Raw genomic sequence first — 25,218 nt, forward strand, 5'->3', positions numbered from 1 at the left:
AAAGAAAATTTAACATCTCTATCTGTGGGAAAAATAAAATGAATAAATAAATAAGTAAATAAACCTGTATATCAGCTGCACTGACTGCTACAATAATCAAACTGATCTACAAAACACTGCCTGAGTGTCTACTTCAAGGTCTGCTCGATTGTTCGCAAGCAATCCATTACTCTGTTAATAAATGGGAGTATGAATGAATGTTATTATATAAAATGTGTTAAACCATAAGGAAAGCAGATAAACAAGAGTTAAAATCAGTAGGAGGAAATAACGTAATAAGTCAATCAAATTAGCATGAACTTAAAATAAGTACCTTTTATATCTTTATACACAAAAGCAGCTATTGAGCTATCTAAAATGAATTAGATCCATTTGCATTTATCAACTTTTAAATATACTAAAATTTATAAGCAAAAAACTAAGGCTAATTTTTAATCTATAGGTTACAGATGTTCAAGAGATTTAGCCAGTTTCCCAAACTTCTCTGAATAAAGTTTCTCTAGATTTGAATTTTTTTTTAATTTTTTAATATTTATTTATTTTTGAGAGAGAAATAGAGAGACAGAGTGCGAGCTGGGAGGGGCAAAGAGAGAGGGAGAGACAGAATCCAAAGCAGGCCAAGGCTCTGAGTTGTCAGCACAGAGCCCGACGTGGGGCTCGAACCCACAAACCATGAGATCATGGTCTGAGCCGAAGCCAGACATTCAACGGACTGAGCCACCCAGGCGCCCCAAGTTTCTCTAGATTTGAAATATAAAAATGAAATAAGCAGCTTTACCAAACTCTTTGACTCATAAATTAAATGCAACTGCTACATAGTTTTTGAAGATAAGAAATCTTTGTTGGTTTGAATGTCTACCATCGTGTTATTTTTATGTGTTTGATATCTAATGAAATGCCATAATTATGAAAAAGCTGTAGTTGTTCAGGCAGCCAGAGAATTTCACTATTATCTAACCACAGCTCAGAAAAATAAGCTTTTGTATACATATGCTGTTCATTTTATTTTTGAACCTAAACACATATTGCTTATAATGGCTATGTAAGTATCTCCACAAATATGTGACTTGTCCCAAGGTTAATTACGAATTCTTTTAGGACAAAGCACAAGTATGTAGTAGACACACAATAAACACTCTTATCTCATTTTATTCTGAGAATATATTTTATAAATAATTAACTAAAATAAGGTATGTAGTTAAATCCTACAATTAAGTGAAGCAATGAATAAATGGTGCTATTAATATTGCCTATATAAAAATTTGCAACCAATTTAGATTGAAAGAATACTGTTAAAATTATCTTATTAAATTCTTATAAGAATGTTCATAAATATATGAACACTGTTCATATATACTTTGAGAATAATAAAAATGCATTCACTGGCTAGACATAAAATAAAATTTTATTTATAGGTTTTTATAGATTGATTTCAGAGTAAAAATTTTATGTTCTTTTTTATCTTGTGTCACCAATGAAATGATCAAGACGTTTAAACTAAATTTGTGACCTAGTAAATGACAGCAGTTACAGCTGTTTTGTAATCGGAATCATCTTTTGCAACCTTAGATTTATTTTCTGTCACTATGAAAATTAATACACTACAAAATAAAATCTCTGCCCTTGAACATCTCATGGTGTACCTTTCTAATAGACCACAGTGCCAGTTTTATAATACAATATGGATTTTTTTCTTACCTCAATTTTCCTGATTTGAAAAGACTATGTTTATTAAACCTACAATGAAGAAAGTTGAAATGCTCAGATACATGCTTCAAGCTATAGGTTGTTATTCCTAATGAATTATTGTTAATAGTTCATTGTTGAAATATATATGTAATTATATTACCATTAGGACTGAACATGTATTGAGTTCATATATCCTTTACATTTACAGATCAGTTTCTATGCATAATCTCATTTACAATGATACTGACCTAGTGAAGTTGATACAATCATTATTCCCATTTTACATAAGAAGGAAATCAGGCACAGAGAGTTTAAGAAGGAAGAAATTGATAGGAAGAAGTAAAAAATTTGAGAGAAACAGACAGAGAAAACCAATAACACCAAAACATTTCCTCTACAGAGACTCAACAGTGAAGATTTCCAACTCATATTCTACTTTTAGAAAGGACAAAGTATTATGACAGTGGAGCACTATTTTCAAGAAATTAAGGGAAAAAATGAATGGAGCAAGGACTCTACCCAGCTAAGCTTTCCTTTAAATCTCAGACATAAAAAAAAACCAATGTTGAATATCAAAAACATTGAAGAACAGCAGTACCTTCTTTCTAAGGAATCCAGTAGAGGGTGAACCTTACGCAATCAAAAGATGACTGTGAAAACCTTGGCAAAAAGAATGGCATGGATCATTTTATGTGATTAATTGTTGAACTAAGACAACCACAAGATTGGAGTCATGGGTTAAAGAATTATATGTAACCATTATGCAGTCTGACAAAGTAGAAAGATGCAACTAGAAAATTGTGAGAGAATAGGTAGAAAAAGATGAAATTAGAATAAGATTATTGATTTATATGTAATAAGTGCTCGTCAAAAGATACAATATAAACCAACATAAATGATAGTACAATGTTAACTAAGAAAATACTTTAAAAAATATGCACACAAGGGTAACCAGTAAAATACAAATACAAACTATCCCAAGCACTAAAAAATATTTTTAAGGAATCCAAAGACATATCAAATGGTGAAAGATACCTAGTAAATATAGTCCTCAGAGTAATTACATTAGACAGTATGTCAGACCTGAGACCGAACAAAACAGGTCAATAAATGTGAGTGACTTTATATGCCTATAAACAATATTTTCTCAAATTTATTCATAAAGCAAATTCAACTTTATGTTCTAATCAAAAGTCCAGTTTAAATCCGTCATTGAAAAAGCCTAATAAAAAGAATGGAATAGGCAGGTATTTGTCAGCCACAAAACATTGAAACAACAGGCTTGCGGTCTTAATACCAAAGTAGGATATGAGTCCCAAAGCTTTAACTGAGATAAACAAGTTAACGTTAAACGGCACATTCCATAGTGAAAATATAACCGTTTTGGATACATAGTGTCAAATAACTTGGAAAACACTTACATAGAACAAAAACACAGAAGATACCATTAACATACCATTCTAAGTATGAGACTAGTGAGGTAGACAAAATTTAGATTAAATTAAATAAGAGGGTAGAAAGTGTAAACAACATAATCAACCTTTTGGATATTCATTGAACAATATACTCCAGTAATAAAATACATTTTATTTCCGAGTGTGTCTGGAAAGTTCAAAAAATGATTATATACGAGTACACAAAGTAAACATCAATAGGTCACATAATGTAGAAATAGAATAAAACTCAATCTGGAAAATAAAATTAACATCAAATCAAAAGACATTTTACATGGGAATTAAAATATTAGCTATTAAATTCCATTTGCATAAAGGGGGTAATACACAGATATTATATAATTCAGGAAAAACTCTGATAATGGAAACAATACCTACAAAAAGCCATGGCATTTATTTAAAACAGTGATCAAAAGAAATTCTGTAGTCCAAATGATCTACCTTAGTAAAAATGTAAGACTAATAGCTGTATAAATTGAATTCCAATCTTCAAACTTGGAAAGGGTAACAACAAAATAGTCTGAAATAAAACACAGATGAAGGAAATACTAAAGATAAAAGCAAAATCACATGAGGTAGAAAACAGAATAATGGATCAAATTAATAAGTCAAAGACCTGGACCTTTGAAAACAATTAACAAAATAGGGAAAGTACTAGTTAATAGGAATGCAGTAAGAAAAATTCTATAGCGAACAATGTTAGATTAATTGCTAAAATAATAGTATCAGTACTAAATTAAAGTGTTGCATCTATCCTAAATTTACTGAAGTTGATTAACTGTAGTATAGTTATATAAGAAAATGTCAAAATTCTTATAAAATATGTACTAAATTTTCTTGAAGTTAAAGGTATGATTTGTAAATGGGGTTCAGGAAAAAATGTGTCTCTCAAGAGAAATAGAAAGCAAATGAGGTAAAATGTTAACTCTTAGTGAATCTGGGAAGAGTATAGAGGTACTCCTTGTGCTTTCTTATTTTTACAACTTTCCTGATTTATTCCAACTAAAATGGTTTAAAATTGTTTTTCTTTTTTTTTTTTAATTTTTTTAACGTTTTATTTATTTTTGAGACAGAGAGAGACAGAGCATGAATGGGGGAGGGGCAGAGAGAGAGGGAGACACAGAATCTGAAGCAGGCTCCAGGCTCTGAGCCATCAGCCCAGAGCCCGAGGTGGGGCTCGAACTCACGGACCGCGAGATCGTGACCTGAGCTGAATGAAGTCCGACGCTTAACCGACTGAGCCACCCAGGCGCCCCTAAAATTGTTTTTCTTAATGATCATGATAATGTACAGCAGATGTTTTTTTTGAGTCCATCACTTCTGTTTGTCCCATTTATGACTGTGTGGACCCTAACAAGAGTGTATCTCATACCTCTCATTTTTCTTTTTTTTTTTTTTCAAAAATTTTTTTATCTTGATTTTTTTTTTTTTTTTTTATTTTCGAGAGGCAGGGAGGGAGACAGAGTGCAAGCTATGGAGTGGAAGAGAGAGAGAGGGAGACACAGAGTCTGAAGTAGGCTTCAGGGTCTGAGCTGTCAGCATAGAGCCTGACGTGGGGCTCGAACTCACAAAGTATAAGTTCATGACCTGAGCTGAAGTCAGACACTCAACCAACTGAGCCACCCAGGTGCCCCATCATACCTCTCATTTTTCTATGTCAGGACTTTCTGAGGAGTCAGAAGACAAGCTCACCCAGGCCTAAAAGCAGGAAATCAGCCAGTGGATAACTATTCCGGCCATTTGTCTTTAGATGAACAATTCTGGCAAATAACCTTTATGGTTCAAAGAGGCTCCAGAGGAGTCAAATCTTGTTGTCTACAGGAAGGACCTTACTAATACATCTTTTATTTCATTTTCCCCCTCTGGTATCAGTTTCTCCACTCACTTACTTTTGCTTCCTGGAAACAACCCCCAAATAAACTATTTGCATCCTAGTTCATTTCTCAGTCTATGCTTTCAAGGAAATTCTAACTATAATATATTGCACAAACTAGTCCAACATGTATAAAGAGAGAGTTAATAATATTTCCTCTCCCCTTTTAGGAATGGCATGATAATTGCCTGATATATATCTTTCTACTTTCTCGTTGTTCAGAAATTCGTATACAACATAGATATACATAATATACAGGGAGATCTTTTGTTGTCTTTTACAGAAAAAAATGAGAACATATTAACACATGTAGCTGAGTTTAATTCATATTATTCATTTAGTATCTTGATAGTAATCTAAGTAAATATGTATTTTACCAATTTTTTTACCAATTTTAGTATCTGTAATATTCCATAATATAAATATGCCACATTGTTCACATATCGAATGCTTCACTATTGATAATTACCTTGGTTCCTTCTCGGTTTGTTTTGTTTTCTTTTCCACTACAGAAAACCCTTCATTAAACATGATGGTTTGCTTTGTATTGTTTTTATTTGTAGTATTTCCCCAGAATATTGTCCAATGTCCCAAAATGCACTATACTTTGTATCTCGAACATACACACACACACATATGTATCTCGAACATACGTATCTTGAACACACACACACACACACACACACACTCACACACACACACACATCAGCATTTCAGACATGAGTACCTATTTGCCAGCTTAGTAGGAAAAAAGAAAAGTAGATAATATGTAATTTGGATTTAACTTAGAATTTCTACACAACTGATAAAGCTGAGCGAAATTTCACATGATTATTAGCCATGCAGGCTTTCTCTAATAGGATTTAGTTGTTCATGGCCTCAGTCATTTAACTTTAGGATTACTTGTCTTCTTCTTGCAGATTTTAGGAAGCCTCTCTACGTGAGCATTATTGCCCCTTTTAACATTTGCAAACACTTTCTCCACATTCTTCTCCACATCACATCTCTTGGGGCTTCTTCACACACAGGCCTGGCACATAGACTGGCCTGACTGGAACACAGTCCGTGTCATGAGTACAACTGCTGAAAATCCTTTAAAGCAACAAAGATCAGTTTTTCCAATTACGTGATGACATTGCTTGTATTATCCAATATAGTCATTAAAAAGCAAGCACGGATTTTGGATTTTATTTTAAAGAGTTGAGGGGCAGTTTAAATTTTTAATGCTTATTTATTTTTGAGAGAGAGACAGAGAAAGCAGGGGAGGGGCAGAAAGAGACGGAGAGACAGAATCCCAAGCGGGATCCATGCTGTCAGCGGGGCTCAATCTCATGAACCGTGAGATCATGACCTGAGTTCAAATCAAGAGTTGGATACTAAGTCGACTGAGCCACCCAGGCGCCCCAAGTTTTATTTTTAAATTGAAAAACATTGCCCCATAAAATATGCTTTTAAAATTAATTTAACTGCCAATATTTTTAAGATTTCCCTTAAAATCTACAATTCTATTTGGCTTAAAAATAGCTCTAGTAGCACTGGGCTTGCATTCATATCCAACAATAAATGGAAGGAACTTCCCAACCCTCTGGGTGAAGCATGCACTCTGAGTTTTGGCACAATTTCTCCCTTTTTTATTGCATCCTCACTTCAAACCGACTCTTATGTTTTCTATATCTAAGCCTGCTTGACTCATCAACTCATGGCACTGAAAGATCTGAGTATTCTCTTCTGGGCCTGTAGAATAAAATCAGGAAATAAAAATGAAACTTAGAAATATTAATTTAATCCAAGGAAGAAGAATGTTTCAAAAATGGGGAATAATTAATTCTGTTAATGTTATTTTTCTTGCAGTTAAAAAAAATTCTCGCTTAGCCAAATAAGACTTTAAAGGCTCTGCATACAGGGTTAATAAGGCATGAACAAGATTTCCAGTAGAGACCATGATGAAGCAAATAAGAGAAAGATTAAAGAAAAGAAACATTTATATAATTGGTGGCAAATAAAATAATAAAGTGTCATTATATGGGACAGAAGTAACCCAGAGTGAGAAACATAATGCTTATAGCAGCTTTCTTGCTTTGAATGCTGATGATTTTTTAAGATTTTTCTTTATTTTCTTAACTTCTATGTCATGAATTTATATGACTATATAATCATTAAGTATATCATTTCTAAAAAGTAATCTATTGTATATAAGATATCTCATAAAGAGATTTTTCCAAGATTCTCCAATTCTTCAAAACAAGTTAAAGTGTCCATGGTACGCTGATTTTATCTACAAAAAAAGAAAGCTTCAAAATCCCTAGACATCTACCCAGCTGTTTCTAGCTTCTGTTATATTTACACTGATTTATCTAGCATGGCATATAATTAGTTGTTTGGGTTATTGAATAAAGCCTGACTGTACTTGATTATGATTCAGAACACATTATTTATATTGTCATTATGAAGGCAGTTTTGAGCCAAGGTGCATTTTAACATTTTTTTTTTTTTTTTTTACTAAGGAAAACATGGAGAAAAAATGGTACACAGCCTTCTCTAAAACACTATAAATTGTTTGCTGTATGTGCTTAATGAAAACATTATGTGTTTTTAATTAAAAATAAATGTGCTTAGAGAGTTCTAAAATACCCATATCCATGTAACAGTATTTGCCTACAGAAGTTTTTCACAGCCTTTAAGACTAGCTCAAAGTCCATGTTTACATAAATTTTCCTCTTCAATTTTATTAAAAGGAATTAATCCATTTATATTTGTAATGCCTATGGTATGTTTTACAGTTCCATGTGATTTGTAATAATGGGCACAGTAATATTTGTAGAAGAGCAAAAGGGAGAAGCAGGAAGAATAACTGACATGGTTTCGTTCTCCTTTAGGACCAAATTTTTTATATATATCAGCACTTTATCATATTTCACACCAAATATAAGACGATATGCTTGTTCATTGTTCTCTATGTCAGTGTTCTACACTGTTTGCCAAGACTTCAATTGCGCTTTTTTTTTTTATTTTGTCTTCCAACTTCTAAAAAAGTATGCCCAACTTCAAAGTAACTGAAATGAGTTTTCTTTTAAGAACAGCGGTGGTTCCTATGCATATGAACATGACTGATACACACGTGTTTAAGGCAAACCTTCAGCTACAGTTAGCCAAGAAATCTGATTTCAGTAGAATATTTTATAAAAGTTATAAATATGACACCAAATTTGCCTTCTAATTTTCCTTCAAGGGTTTCACTAAGAAGTCACAGTATAGCTTAGGAGTCAAAAAAGTCTTTAATTTATATATCAAAGCCTGCTTTCATTTGGGCCGGGGATCTACCTAGCATGCATGATAAGCGTTCCCCAATTGCTCATGCAACTACACAGAGACAAGAGTACTGAGATTAATTGCTTTAATGCTAAGCCTAACTCAGCTATTCTAGAGGTCAGATGAAGACTGGCAAAAGTATGTGAAGACTCTCTGGAAGCCCTTAATTACAGCAAACTAGTGTGAGCAATTAGTTAAGATTTGCCTGTAACTTCTTTTTCAAACACCTGGGCTGTTAGAATTTTGGTGGATTCCACTATTCCTGCGTACTTTGGAATGACACCAGCTCCCATCTTTTTATTGGGCAATCTGATTCGGGATTTTTAGCCACAGCCATTATTCTTGCTGTATGAGGGAGATAATACTGGCTTCCTAGTTGAAGTAAAATGTATTTCATAAATTAAATTTTAAAATAAGAGATGGGGCGCCTGGGTGGCGCAGTCGGTTAAGCGTCCGACTTCAGCCAGGTCATGATCTCGCGGTCCGTGAGTTCGAGCCCCGCGTCAGGCTCTGGGCTGATGGCTCAGAGCCTGGAGCCTGTTTCCGATTCTGTGTCTCCCTCTCTCTCTGCCCCTCCCCCGTTCATGCTCTGTCTCTCTCTGTCCCAAAAATAAATAAAAAAACGTTGAAAAAAAAAAAAATTTTAAAATAAGAGAAGTTTGTTGCCGGAGCGTGATGAGTGTAAATGTAGGATGTTCCTCCTCTCTCAAATTCTGCCATTATAACTGTCTGCTATTCTTCACTAATACTGATTTCCATCAAAGGCGTCCCTGTAGTGAACAGCCTAAGAGCTAAGACCTTGCCTGCATAGGCTTCCTTTTTCGCACACCTGAATCTGTCCCGAATGAAATGTGTTTTACAAGAATCATGTCAAGATTTTAGTTTGCGGGCTAATACTCAGCCCACGTACTTGTACAGATTAGGATGCATCTAAAACTAATTATGTCAAATTCCCATCTGCGATACAAAATGTCTACTGCCAAAGTGTAGCGTCACTTTGCCCGTCTGGGATTAGGCAAAACTCTTTAATCAGAAGCAGGGGCACTCTTATAGGTAGAATCACCTCTGTGATTAAATACTTAAAAACACAATGACAGGAGGTTGTAAAATTGGATACAAAAAGCAAGGAAAATGTGGGCACACCTTCCATTTGGTCACAATTATTTACAAGCATGAAGAAAAACTGGGATTCTTAGAAGGAGCAGAGTCCCCAGATTCATTATTCTACACTACAGACAGCAGGTCCCCCTGCTTTAACTTTATGTCAATCTTCATATAAACTGGTTTCGCTGAAGAGCAGTGTACGTGTGTTCTAATTCATTTGCTAATAGACCAAACAGCCGTATCAAGTGGACACGGAAGCAAGTGTTGGCTAGTTTGGAAGTATGTGGTGATTTAAACAAAAACAAAGACAACAAAACGAGTTTTCCTTGACATATTTCATGCAAGTAAGGAACTGGTCCTCGAGACCGGAAGTTTCTTTTTGTTTTTCAGAGCCAAGTTTCTATATAACCTCTTGTCCACAGAAAATAGCAAGGAAAAGCATTTGCTGTCAAGATGGATTGACAATTTATAATAATTAACATCATGAACAATAGACTGCTCTGCTTACTTCCACTCACTAAGCAAAGTATTCAAAGTCATTGAAACTGTTTGAGAGATAATAAGGACTAAAGAACTTGCAGGTGTTACACACAGAGGCAATGAGCAATGCAGCCATTACACCACTCTAATTCCAACCAAAACAATCTCCCAGACAGTTGCAGAGGAACTTAATGGTGACTCACTATAAGGAGGAAGGTTCTTAAGTGTAGCCTTGAGCCATAAACCTTTGGAAGGAAGATTAGTAGGCAATTTTTGGCCTCATAGTTATAACCTTTATAGGTGATTCTACCTGAAATTTGGCTTCTGTCTAGCTATATGTCGGATCCCTTCAAACACCTGTGTGCCTGCGATTTGCTGTGAGGGTACCATTGCCATTTTCAGGAGAAGAATTATGCCAGCTGCTTTGGAATTGGTAAGGGATCTATTTGAGACAGAAAGAAGCCTAGGAAATGACTGAGAGTGAGAAAGCATACAATCTAGTTTAGGAGTCATGCTTTTCATGTCACATAGATGGGATTTTCTTTCCCAGGGTTGTCTTTTTGAATTCCTCCTTGAAATAGCAGCAATACTGAACTCTGATGAAACAACACCTGTTTCAATCCCAGGGCAGGCTTTTGGACAGTAATCCTTTTGGATACTGATTCATTCAAGTCTGCTAAATAATTAGTGAGTCAACTTTCCTAGTTGATTTCCATTCCTATGGGTAATACTACTCTTCTCTGATCTAAATGCTTTTATAAGATAATTCCAGAACATAGCTTATAATAAATGAGATCTAAATTTAAAAATATGATTTTCCTTTAAAAAACTTAAAGTAATATTTAATTTTGAACTTTCGTTTTAACTAAGAATAAAAACTCGCCAACTTTGTGTACTACAAAGTGTCACTGTTTACATGGAAAAAGTCAAAATATAATCTAGGACTGTACTCAATCTAGCAAATACATTCTTATGACAGTGGTTACCTTATTTACATATATTTTATTATTTTAATATAATATAATCACTTAAACATTTGAAAATGACATCTCTTTGTTGATTTCCTGTGAACAGTTTAGTCCATCAACAACACCCTTCACCTAACTAGTACCATCAAGAAACATGTTCCATGACCTAAATTCAGTTACATAATTTTAAAATTAAAGCAATTAGAGAATTTGCATATACTAATGTATAAATATTAATATACACATGTGATCTATAAATGTTTCTATGTTTTTGTCATGTAAATTGATGCTTTTTAACTATTTGACTTATATACATTTTCAATATATTAGAGATTTACAAATAATTTAAAACCTTTAAGTCTTGTGTCTTATATATACAAAATATTTAAAAGAAAAAACTCAGTTACCGTTTTTAGTGTAAATTATAGGCCACAGGCCAATCGTAAGAACAAGGGGATAATAATAATTTTAAATGAGATGTAACTAAAATATTACATATTTCAACTTTGCTGAGAAATCACACAGATATTCGTTGACTCTCTAATCCTCTTGATTCACTGCAATGTCCTCCTGTATTTCTACTGAAATTCTTCATGCAGAGATCTTCAGTGATGTCATTTTTAAAAGACCTACATGATGACATGCAACACAGAAGTGTGAAAACCACATTGAACTATTTTTAATCCACACTGAGGAACATTAGGCAGGTGGAATCCCTGTGCCATAGAAGTATGTGATGATACAAAATGCACTTCAATATCTGAAATGAAGCTTTTTGAATAGTTTGTTTCGATTTGTCCAATTTATATTATAATTAAAAACATTATACTAAACTTTTAAATGCTAGTGTAAGTCCAGAATAGAGACACAGAGAGGGATAGAGACAGAGAAAATAAAACCAAGTTACAGGCCCACAGGGGAAAAAATTTTGTAACACATTCTAGGTTTTAGACAATGACTACTTTTAACCAGTGGGTTTCACAATGAATTTTATTTTACTTGCTACTTTTTCTTGTCCATTTTAAGTTTTATACAAGCACACATAATACAAGCAACAATGAGATTAAAATAAAATTGATGTATATGATATGAAAGAGAAGAGGCTAATGCCTTAGCTAATTTTAAACTAAAGAAAACTAATTGTGTGCAACTTTTAAATTTAATATTCTAATCTATGTTGCCTTAATATGTTTTTAGTATTTCATATTTTACACTGTTAAAATGCTGATTATTCAATAAAAATGAATAACCATCACTATGTGGAAAGAAATCAGATTTCAATGTAAATTAAACATTTTAAATAATTTACCTGAAATTATGACTATCAGGTATTGGACATTATTTTTTTTTCACATATGTTCTCAAAATTATGTAATATTACATTGCAATAAATTAAAGCTTATTAAATTATTTTAACATAATATTTGAATTTTGAATATTGCTATCATTATATTCTTACTATTATTATTATTTCTTAAAATGAATATTTATTTTTAAAGGGAAAGAAATATGTACACATACAAAATTAGCAATAGAGCTTTCCTGACTGTTCAAATCACACTCAATGAGTTTTTCTCTCTCAGGCGTGACCCCTGTGAAAATGATACTGGCATAACAAACTAAAACACCATTCCGAAATGTATTTGAAATAAAATGTAATTTTTATCAGCAACTGTAGACGTTGGCTGTTTATTTTAAACTAGGCTGTTCTGAGAATGACCTGGTGAGGTATCTGGAGAACTATTAGTAATCTCTTTGAGCACGTTAGAGAGTCACGTGATATGGAAGTTAACAACACGGTCACGTCCTGGATGCCGAGGCAATGTTTATGGAATTCACATCTCACATATTTTAACTACTACTCACATACAGTAACTTGGCATTATTTTTATTCAGAATTCTCTTAACTCATCTTTACTAGGGTAAAAGAAACTATGTTATCTTCATTTAATGTAGAATACTAATTAAGATAAACATCTTTATCTTAAAAAGATGAACATCTCTTTTGTGGGTTTAATCCCATCCAATCTCCGTGGTGCTTAACAGTTTGTGAAGTATGTGCATCTTTTGCACCAAAAAACATAAATATGTGGTATTTAATATAGTAGAAATGTTTAATGTAAAATAATTTTTTAAAAAGCTTATGGTACATAACACAATGGAAAAAATGAATACATTTAATAAATACCATTGCAATATGTTTTGATTTGTAAGGATCTATTTTATACTAAGCCCCAACAAGAGTAATGCCACTTAACTTTTGATCAAAAGTGTCTATCCTTATTTCTCATGCATTTTAAGTGAATACATTCTTTAGTGTTTTGAGGCCTACAGCCACTTGGAGTGTATTCTCAGAGGGTTCAAAATATAACATTAGACTTCTGTTTCACTTTGATATTTTCTTTTATGGCAGCTATAACAAATAACCTAAGGCGGTTCTGTTCTGTGATAAGGGAATATTAATTCCCAGGAACAGATGTGAATTTCTCAGTTTTCTTGCCAGGTACAATTTGGAAAATACAGTTGCTATTTTTTTTTTTTTTTTTCACAATTTCACTTTTGCTCTTCTGACTCAGCACTGGTTACATAGCTGAAAACGGGATATATCTTTGGTAAACTATTTGAATAGAACTGTTAGAGGGCACTTTCAAATACTTTTCTGGTTTTTATTTTCTGTTGCGTTTAATTTCCAAGCACCTTTTTGATTGACAATATAATATGTTAGAGACATCTAAGTAAACATTTGCAAGTTATGGCCAACTACAAATTTTTAAGGCAACTACAAACTTTACAGTAAACAGTCCACACAAAACTGCTCTCTTCTCTCCTTTTTTTAATGTTTATTTATTTTTGAGAGAGAGAGAGAGAGATTGCCAGTGGAGGAGGGGCAGAGAGAGAGAAAAAGACACAGAATCGGAAGTAGGCTCCAGGCTCTGAGCTGTCAGCACAGAACCGGATGTGGGGCTGGAACCCATGAACCATGAGAGAATGACCTGAGCCTAAGTCGGACACCCAACCAACTGAGCCACCCAGGAGACCCAAACTGCCCTCTTTTCAGACTGCAACTGCATGTTGGAAGAATGGGGTTTACATAATAGCTACCTTTGTGTTTGACAATTCACTAGAAAATCTCACAGAATTCATTTAAGGTGATTATATTTGTGACTACAGCTTATTATGAGGAAAGAACTTTGCTTGAAATCAGTCAAAGGAAGAAGTACATAGGGCACAGTCCAGGACAAGTTTCCAAACATGGAGTTTCCGATATTCTCAACTCAGGTGTTACAGACAAGTTACTTTTCCATCATTAATATGTAACAGTAGACATTGACTATTGGTAACCAAGGAAGCTCCTGAGTCTTTGGTGTCTAGAGTTTTTACTGGGGCTCAGTCACATACTACCCTCGTGGCTGAACTTTATTCTCTGGCCCCTGCTGAGGTCAGGTTAAAACTATTATTCTTCAGTGTATTCTTCAGGTAGAACTGATACCATGTGGTCCAATGCCCCCATCATGAAACATGTTGTTAAACTGTTGTTGGCCAAAGTCCCCAGGCAAACAAAGTCACTCCCATCAGCAAAGATATTCCAATTGCCTAAGGACCATCTTGAGAACAAAGGCCTAGTCTATCTTAGGGTAGAGTTAATTCTTCACTACATAACAAATAACATAACTAGAACTGAAAAAAAAAAAAAAAAAACCCAAATATTTAATTCAGCAAATGTGTAATGTAATAATTTTTATTATCGTTTCTCCCATATTTGGTCTTTCCAATAATTCCTATCACTTAACTCACAATTAGAGCAAAACTATGATATAATTCCGGGAAACTGCCTTACATATTATTAAGACCTTTCTCTACGGATTTAGATGGTCCTGGTTTTGCATCTCAGGTCAGTCTTTAAGGGTGTGATATTTAAAATTCCAGAACAGGGGCGCCTGGGTGGCTCAGTCGGTTAAGCGTCCGACTTCGGCTCAGGTCACGATCTCGCGGTCCGTGAGTTTGAGCCCCGCGTCGGGCTCTGGGCTGATGGCTCGGAGCCTGGAGCCTGCTTCCGATTCTGTGTCTCCCTCTCTCTCTGCCCCTCCCCCGTTCATGCTCTGTCTCTTTCTGTCTCAAAAATAATAAAATAAACATTAAAAAAAAATAAAAAAAATTAAAAAAAATAATAAAATTCCAGAACAGAAAGTGTTTTCCACTCTTTATTTCCAGAATCAGCTCCTAAATTAAAGAGAAATTCTCATGAGTGCATCCTTCAAATCTCACTTCATGGGGATACTTTCCTAGTGGTTTTTCCAAAAAGAAAACACAGGGAAGAGAAGCACACATACCTCCAATTCCCTTCCCTTTCTTGCTTCTCTATTTCCCCTTTCTCTGAATAGAAAATCCTTCTTCTACATGAACTAGTCAACTAATGAATGAAACTTGTAGATCCTTATCATCCACACAATGCTCACAATCAATAAATGAACGGCAGGCAAGTTTGGGTATATAAGATGAGGGTACATAATCACAAACAACAAAGAACTCCTAAAAAACAAGAAAAAGACAATGATCCTACAGAAATTGGAAAAGATTATTAACATGAAATGCACACAAGAAGACATACAAAAACGATGAAGCACAAAAAGATGCTCAGCTCCAATAAAAAGTAGAGAAAAACAAATTATAATGAGAAAAAACTGTAATTTTTGCAAAGTGTATTTCTAAGAACACATATTATTGAATACAATTATTAGTCTGAGATCAAGAACCGTGTTTACATTGTCTTCTGATGTATCCCAAGGATTAACATGTTAGTTTGCATATAATAAACACTCATTGAATATTCATTAATGCATGAATAGATTTCAAAGTATAAATCTGAAGTGAATACATTTTGTTTCTGATTAAGACAAATTCCTAAGCTGTGATCATGTACTGAACCAACTATAATGTTGACATTTTTATGAAATTTGAAGAGCTTACCCTGGACATATTGCTAACTGTATGTCCAGCCCAGCCCTACATGGAAGAAGTAGATTGTAGTAAGTGCCCAGATAATATCAATGCAATTAAGCCACCAGAGCACAAAGCTACTTGCAAAACCTAATTATAGTAACTAAATCCTTGCATGTATACAGTTATACATTTATATACATATATATCAAGTATCTACTTGTGATCCTCATCATAACATGGTAAAATTCATGGTATAGTTTGGTTCTGCAAACACAGTGAAACAATGAAATAAATCAACTCAGAAGCATTGAGTAATATAGTCAAGGCTAGACAAACTTAGTTACTAACAAAGAAGCTAGAAGAATAACTGTCTTCTGACTTTCAGCCCATTACTCTGCTTCCCCAGCATAAGAAATCTTTCTTTTTTTTTTAATTTTTTTAATGTTTATTTATTTTTGAGACAGGGAGAGACAGAGCATGAGCAGGGGAGGGGCAGAGAGACAGGGAGTCAGAATCCAAAGCAAGCTCCAGGCTCTGAACTGTCAGCGCAGAACCAGATGCAGGGCTCGAACTCACGAGCTGCAAGATCATGACCTGAGCCGAAGTCGGACGCTTAACCAACTGAGCCACCCAGGCACCCCAGAAATCTTTCTAATTAATTCTAGAAAACCCAAAAGTTATAATCACACATTCAAAGTAGCATTGAAAATAATAAAATAGTAATAAATAAAATGTATAATTAAAGAAGAGATAAAACTAATTTTGCATCTATCTTCTATCTATGTATCTATCTATCTTTATAAATATTTTTCAACTAGTGCTTTCTAAAAACTAATTTCACACCTAATGCATAAGATGTAAAAGGGGAAAAAACAACCATGATAATGGTTTTCCCCTTTCTCTTACTAGGTTATTACTTTATAGCTCAGTTCTTTTTGCAGCACTTTTTCAGAGTATCAGCCCATTGGAACTAAAGGCCCATTTCTTCCTGAGATTACCACGTTCCTCTAACTTTTTTTTTTTTAATAGACTTTGTTCTTTAGAGCAGTTTTAGGTTCACAGCAAAATTAAGCAGAAGGTACAGGGATTTCTCATATACTCTTGGCCCCACACATACTCAGCCTTTCCACCTATGAACATTCTGTCCTAGAGTGATGTTATCTTTTGCAACCAATGAACCTATGTTGACACATCATTATCACTCAAAGTTCACTGGTTACATTAAAGCCTGTTTTTGATCTTGTAGATTCTACAGGCTTGAGTAGATGTATAATTACATATGTCCACCATTACAGTATCCTACAGAGTTGTTTCGCTGCCCTAAAAATCCTCTGTGCCCTGCCTTTTCACTTCTCCCTTCCCACACCTCTGGAAACCAGTGTTATTTTTACTGCCTTTCATAAACTGTCACACATAATTGGAATTGTACTTTATGTAGCCTTTTAAAATTGGCTTCTTTCATTTAGTAACATGCATTTAGGTTTCCTCAATGTCTTTTCATGGCTTGATAGTTCATTTCTTTATAGCGCTGAATAATATTCCAACCATGGTCTTTTGGATAATTATTCTTTCAATCTCAGGAGGGCTTTCTAGTCTTTATGCTTTCACTGTATATTAATTTTAATCAAAAGAAAATAACTAGTAGGGAATAGTTGTTCTATCTCTGTTTTATAACAGAATGGACTTAAAATTTGAAAGTTAATGATTTATCAAAGGTTTAGTCAAATAGCTCAACCAACTTAGTATATACTTGATATTCCTGTGGTCTTGAGAATGTTTTATTCTCCTAAGTTCTACTCAATTTTAATTCCAGATTTCCATAAAACTAAAGTTCTAACAAGTATGAAGGTCATCTTTTGTTCTCCCATTGCCATATAACTCAATAAAATCAAATAGCCTTGATTTATAAGGAAGCAAATGTGTGTGTTCATTTCTGTGTGCGTTACTTATCTATTACAAACTGGCCAAATACTTTATTGACATCAGCAATATTATTATTATTATTAATACTATTTCTATAACTTTCATAATTTTCATCATTATTTTATTACTTTTCTTCCAAAGTCTATCAAACGCACAAGCTAATATATCATTTTCACTTTAAAAATTAGAATCATAAAACACAATCTATTTCTCCACAGAATATTTTAGAGGGTTATAACTTGTTCAGTTTTTAAATTTTAACAACCACATGAATTCTTTTTTTAGATTTTTGACTCATAATGATACAGTATGATAAATAGTTTTTGCTCATTTTCTGAAGAACAAGCAATATCTTTCTGGATACAATTTCATTGAGAACTCATGATTTCATAATACTTTTTATTAACAGAAGTTAGGAATTCTTAAAAACTGAGCATTATTTTTTTTCTGACCCCTACATTTAATTTCATTGGCAGGTATTATAAAACAAATACATTACATCAATACAAATATTTGAATTGTGCTGCTTGACCAGGCTAAGTCAATACATTATGGTGGAATATTTCCATGTCATAGAGTCACCAGAGAAAATGAAATAATTATTAAGAAAATATCTTAATATTATCAAACCACCTCGTTCAAAAGAAATATATTTGAGTTTTAACTTTCAAAAATAAAGTTAGCTCCTGCTATCTAAATTCTCTGTTGAACACAGGCACGAAGGCTTCAAAAGGCAAAAATGTGACATGTTCATGGGGAAATATAAGATGATTCTGTCTTTCCCTCAAAGTTAGGTAGAAAATATTGAATAGATTTATCTCTATAATGTAGTTATGTTGACAATATCACATATTGCATTATGTTTTACCAACACTGTTTTTCACAATTCAAGATGTTCAGGGTCAATTCAGCATCTATTGATTTTACATACTTTGAACAACTCTTTCTCTCTCTTAATATCCTCTTCCCTCTCCTCCTTTTCTCCCTCCTTTCCTTCCTTTCTCTGTCTTTGTCTCTGCCTCTGTCTTTGTCTCTGTCTCTCTCCCTACGACTGCACTGCATCTTTCTATGCAGCTGCACATATGTATCAAGTAATATTGATTTTATATGCTCAACATAGCTACTATATACCTACAACCTAATGAAAATTTGTTAACGAATACAAAATGATTTTATTAAGACATTATGAGGCCATAATGTACAAGCATACAAAGAAATACAAACAAAGGTCTATGCTGGAATCAGCTAGAAGGTGCAAAAAAGGCATAACAAGAATCTGAGCTGCTATTGAAATGATCTTTAAAGGAATTTGAGTTCAAAGTGGAATACCAAGTCCTTTTGTTTTCAAGTACAATGTTACTTTATCTTACAATTTGACCTTAATGACTAAACTAATTTCACTTTATAAATGTAAATAATAAATAGAGCAATAAAGAAAGAGCAAAAGTAGGCATCATCTCAAAGAGATATCACTCATTTTTACCTGCATTAGAGCTAAAAGACAAAGTGCCCCCAAATCCCTGGTATCACTTAATACAATAAAGGAGCTATGTATATTGTTAAAATCTGTATCATTGTCTTTCTTTTAAAATATATTCCAAAATTATGTCATAAACTTTTTAAATGTCGAAAATAAATATTGGGTATCAAAGTAATAGCAAAATGAAAACAGAGATGCTCTTTGCCAGGATACCTGAGTGAGGCAGTTATATATTGGCAACAGAGTTCATCTGTAGACAAAAACATCTGGCAACAAGTTTATCATAATAGTCTATTGATGTCAATTACTTGAAATTTATGACTTGAAAACAAAGCAGATTAATCTTTTTTCTTACAAAATTTTAATGAGTAATACTTTTGTTGATAGTTTAATAGTTTAGGTGGACCTAAAGTAAAAATATCCCCCATATAACAATCCAGTCATTTAACACAAAGTTACAATTTAGTTAATCCATGGGAATAGAGAAAAAAGGTTGTCTAAATTCTAGAGTATCATAACTTGATTGGTAGAAGCCCGCTGAGGCATTCAATAGATGTATTAAAACGCTGTTACATTTTCTAAATGATCTCCATTAGGTTTTTTATACTAATAAAACATAAAAAGGTAGAGTGAAAACAAAGAGTGCCAATAAGCAAAGGAAAAATTTAAATAATTACTTATTAATTTTGTTCCGGTGTATTTTGTTCCCAAATTTTTAATTAGAATATAACTGGGGTTTATGAGGATTTTGAAATAGGCCAAGGTGAGAGGAACACAATCCTGAAAGGTATTATAAACACAAAGGCAGTGTTTACATAGGGGAACTGCTTTGATGATGGTGAGCAGAGAATTTTGTTCAAAGAAAAAAACGAGTTCCATTCATGTATTCAACCAGTGGGATAATAGCGAAAGTAGTCCAATGATAGATTCATTGAAATATTCAAACATTTGTAATTTAAGATTTAGTCCAACTTAATATAATTTAAAATAGTTTCAAAAACACAAATCTTTTTGGGGCACCTGAGTGGCTTAGTGGGTTAAACTTCCGACTTTGGCCCAGGTCATGATCTCATTGCTGGTGAATTCAAGCCCCAAGTCAGGCTCTGAGAGCTCAGAGCCTGGAGCCTGCTTCCGAATCTGTGTCTTCCTCTCTCTCTGCCCCTCCCCCGCTCACACTTTGTCTCTCTCTCTCTCTCAAAAATAAATAAAAATATTATTTTTTTAAATACACACCTTTGCTCTTGTATTTATTCCAACTGTGGGGCATTTAAAAATACTCATTTGTGTGGCGCCTGGGTGGCTCAGTTGGTTAAGTATCCGAACTCGGCTCAGGACATGATCTTGCTGTTTGTGGGTTCCGGCCCCACATAGGTCTCTGTGCTGACAGCTCAGAGCCTGGAGCCTGTCTTGGATTCTGTGTCTCCCTCTCACTCTCTACCCCTGCCCTACTCATGCACATGAGCTTGGGCGCACTCTCTGTTTCTCTCAAAAATAAATAAACATTAAAATATATACTTTTTTTCTAACTTAAAATCATTCAATTATGAATGCAAAAGTGTTACCTGGTTATGAAGTATAAATTACCTTAATTTATTAGTTTATCTCATTTAGAAAATCTATATAAATCATCGGACACTTGGGCAGCTCAGTCGGTTAAACTCCCGGCCTTCAGCTCAGGTCATGATCTCCCGCTTCCTGGGTTCGAGCCCCGCCTCAAGGTTTTTGCTGACAGCTCAGAGCCTGGACCCTGCTTCCGATTCTGTGTCTCCCTCTCTCTCTGCCCCTCCCCCGCTCATGCTCTGTCTCAAAAATAAAGATAAACATTAAAAAAAAAATTAAGTGGATGTGTCTATCTTCAATAACATGTTTGTATACATGTATGTATATCAGTATTCATATATATATAGTATATATTATATATATGTATATGCATGTATATATTTGTTAGTTTCTTCTAGACTTCATAAAAAAAAAAAGAACCCCATGTTTTCTCCCTCGGGTATTACTCATCAATGAAAAACTTTAATGGTCTTGTTTGGTTTGGTCCTTTGTGAGCACCTGGATGGATGTGGGGAAGCCTCTAAGACTTGCACAGGTACAAACCTGGGTTAAACCAATAGTGCTATTGATCACTTAAAGTTACTAGTAGCTTCATACGCAAAGCAATAATCATAAAACTATTAGACCCATTAATGGTTATAATGAAGAATTGTGTTTTAAAACTAAATTTAGTTAAAAAAGAAACAAACGGGCGCCTGGGTGGCTCAGTCGGTTGAGCATCCGACTTCAGCTCAGGTCACGATCTCATGGTTCGTGAGTTCGAGCCCCGCGTCATGCTCTGGGCTGATGGCTCAGAGCCTGGAGCCTGCTTCCGATTCTGTGTCTCCCTCTCTCTCTGCCCCTCCCCCATTCATGCTCTGTCTCTCTCTCTGTATCAAAAATAAATAAACATTAAAAAAATTTAAAAAAAAGAAACAAAAACTGACATCATATCCAATCCTAAAAGCAAATTTATACCAATCAAAACATGAAACGTAAGGGTTTTCATGAAAATACTACCAATACTAAGTGATTTCTTGTTAATCCTTCTAATAGGACATAGCAGACACAAAGAAAAAACATGCATAAAAACTTGTATAAATTTATATTCTTTCAGTAATATACCATTTATAATTACATCAACAACCTTATTATTGAAATAAAATTCAGGGCCTTAGTTTTTCAATGACATATATCTTAGATGTGAAAAATTCATGTAGTTCAATTTTTGGTTTTTTTTAATGATAAGAGCAAAAAATATATTTTTTTCCCTCTAGTGAGCAATTTCTCTATATCTAGGACACAGCATACAAAAACCAACATTGTTGCTGGGTGGTATGTCATAAAAACCCATTTTTGGGGCGCCTGGGTGGTTCAGTTGGTTGAGCATCCAACTTCGGCTCAGGTCATGATCTCACAGTTAGTTCGTGAGTTCGAGCCCCATGTCGGGCTCTGTGTTGACAGCTCAGAGCCTGGAGCCTGCTTCCAATTCTGTCTCCCTCTCTCTCTGCCCCTCCCCTGCTCATGCTCTGTGTCTCTCTCTCTGTCTCAAAAATAAATAAAACATTAAAAAAAATTTTAAAAACCCATTTTTAAATTATGTGTGACATATGTGTCTAAGGTTTTATTAAGCAGAAAAAAAATCCATACTTCCAAGGGGAAAATATACTGATAAAGTTTTTGCTTTTGTATTTTAAATAGATTTTAACTATTTTAACTTTTTCCCATTGTTAGAGTCTTACACTGGAATATGGTTAATATGATCTGTACATGGAAATTGGTAGAGCAAGACAGCTTTGTTCCCTCTATCTACTCTTATTATTTTAGAATGAATAGTGTATATATCCAGGTAAATTATCCTTAGTATTCAACTTTGTCACTTTCTCTTTTTCTTTCTGACAGTCGTTATCTATTTCTATCACTCGCTATGCAATGTGAGTCTCAGATTGGGTATTCACTACAACTGTTGATTTCCAGTACCTGATCTGAAAACCAAACATGAGAGAATTCAAAAGGAGAGAGATTCTAAATATCCATTCAGAGAATATCTCCCATGCTTAAGATTTTACTCTAAATGGTGTTACCATTTCAATACAAAATCAGTCTGCAGGATTGTACAGTGAGCATGGCATGTAACTGTCAGCCCTGACACAACCTGTTTCAAAATCTCAATAAAGGATTCAAAGAAAAATATGAAATTTCCTTATGGTGTCTTTGAAAAGGACTGGTAAATGATTCCCAGTATCTGGGAGATATTTTCACTAACTGTAATATCTATTGAAAAAAGTTGAACTGAAATATAAGTGATTTAAAACATCTCTTGCTATGCCATGCTATGCCAATGAAAACTAAAGAAAGTTATCCCAAAAGAGAATTAGGTGAAAGGATCATCTCTTTTTCCTTAGTCCGTTAAACCCCAGCCTCGGATTCTGCCACTTGAATAGAAAAGACGATGAACTCTTGTGCTCCTTGGGCAGCACCTGTACTTGAATTGGAACAATACAGAGATTAGCATGGTCCCTGCCCAAAGATGACAGCAGGATGATGAACTCTTAAATGTAAACTCTGGAAAACATTTGGCTGTAGGACTTTTAAGATGTAACAATTAAATTCCTAGGTAAACCAATGGGATTTGATGAGGAGACATTAAAGGTTACACTACAAAGTGAGGTATAGTGTGATTTTCAAAAGTTAAAAATGTTTAAGCAAGACACGATGATTTAAGGCAGACACATTTTCTATATCCTATATATGAAGTACCTTTTTATGAGACAGGTGGAGGAGTTGGGATTAAGTTTTGTCTCACATTGGCAAATCTACATAAACTAGATATTTGCCAGATGTTGGGAAAGGAAAGCTGTACATATCAGACCGCTTTTATGTGAACATCTGAAAACATTATCCCACCAGCACAAATGTGGATAATAAAATGGGTCCATGACAACATAGGTATCCTATATGATGACGCACAATATCTCAAGGTTAAAAGCAACTTGTTCTCTGATAAAGGAGAAAATAATCATTCAGACATAAATACTATTGGGAAAGCAGGAAAAAAAAAAAGGATAAAAGAAATTTTCCTGAGGAGTTAGAAGAAAAATAGGTCTATGAAATAGGATTATATATTACAGAAAATTAAGTATGTTTTACAATTGTATAACATTGTTCTATAGAAAGAAAAAAAAAAGGATAGAAGAAGATATAAATAGGAAAATTGAGATTAAAAGCACAAGTTGAAATCCAAAAAGAGAATGATATTTAAGTGAATTAAGTCTTTGCTACTGGCCACATTTGAAGTGACCAAATAGTATTTATGCAATGGAACAAAGAGCAGGATAAATATAACTGCAAAATCTTCCCCCGCTGCTTCCCCCCAAAAAGATAGTAACAGGAATGAAAGCTACCTTGGAAACAAAAAGAACAAAATTCTGACAGTGGAAAGTGGAATTAATATAATGGTGGAAAACTGAAAACTATCTGCAAGAATTCAGGAAGAAATGACAACAGCATAAAATAACAAGAGTAAGGATAATAAGCATTAGGATAACATTTGGTGATGACATAAAAGCAAAAGACATTCTGAATAAAAATATGAAATATTGAAATAGAAATAAATATCAGATATTTTCAGGGCTTAAAAATACATGGTATATGCAGAATAAAAATTCTTAACACAGGAGAAAATCAATAAAATTCTACACATCCTTAAACACATTATATCATATTTTAGAAGAGAAAAAAGAGACCCTTGTGAGTAGGATTTTTTGTACCATATTCTTTTTTTTTCTTACTTGGTAATCTCTCCTGTAAAGAACACAGTTAATATTTTTATACAACATTCTTATTAAATTGTTTTATTATCTGGTCATTCATAGATTATGTTGAAGTTTCTATATAAATAACTACATTATCAAAACAATTACATTATATAGAAGTAAGCACAAGTTTTTAATGTTCTTTCAAATTCATATGGAATCTAATATCTGGCTTCTGCCTTACTTAGTGATGAGGACATCCAGTACAAAACTGAATAGTCGGAATAACAATTCACATACTTACATTGTTCCTAACAAGAGTAGGGATGCTAGTGAATTTCAATATTAAGTATAATGTCTTTTAAAAAAATTTTTGTAGATAATAAAGAATAAAGTCAACCAAAGTTGTAGAAGACCTTAATATTGAAAATTACAGACTATTATTAAAGAACAAAAAGTATGTCTAGGAAGAATCAAAATTATAAAGATGTCCTTTTTTGTAGTTAACTTATAAATCCAGTGCCAATCTATCAATACATTAATGAGATATTTTATAGAACTTGAGAAAATGACTCCAAAATTCATATAGAAGACCAAATTAATTGTAAAAGTACAATATGTCTAACCAACGAGAGAGAATCACATTAGAACTGAGAATATAATTTTGACAAAAGTATAAACTGCTAACCAGTGAGATAGAGAA

General features: G+C 33.7%; 2 pseudogenes; both read left to right on the top strand.

The window, feature by feature from the left end:
• LOC122218430 overlaps window positions 1-25,218 on the top strand; it is a 127,412-nt pseudogene that overhangs the window by 64,857 nt on the left and 37,337 nt on the right.
• LOC122218816 lies at window positions 23,223-23,321 on the top strand (annotated as a pseudogene).

The sequence above is a fragment of the Panthera leo genome, chromosome B1, assembly GCF_018350215.1.
Source record: "Panthera leo isolate Ple1 chromosome B1, P.leo_Ple1_pat1.1, whole genome shotgun sequence".
NCBI lineage: Eukaryota > Metazoa > Chordata > Mammalia > Carnivora > Felidae > Panthera > Panthera leo.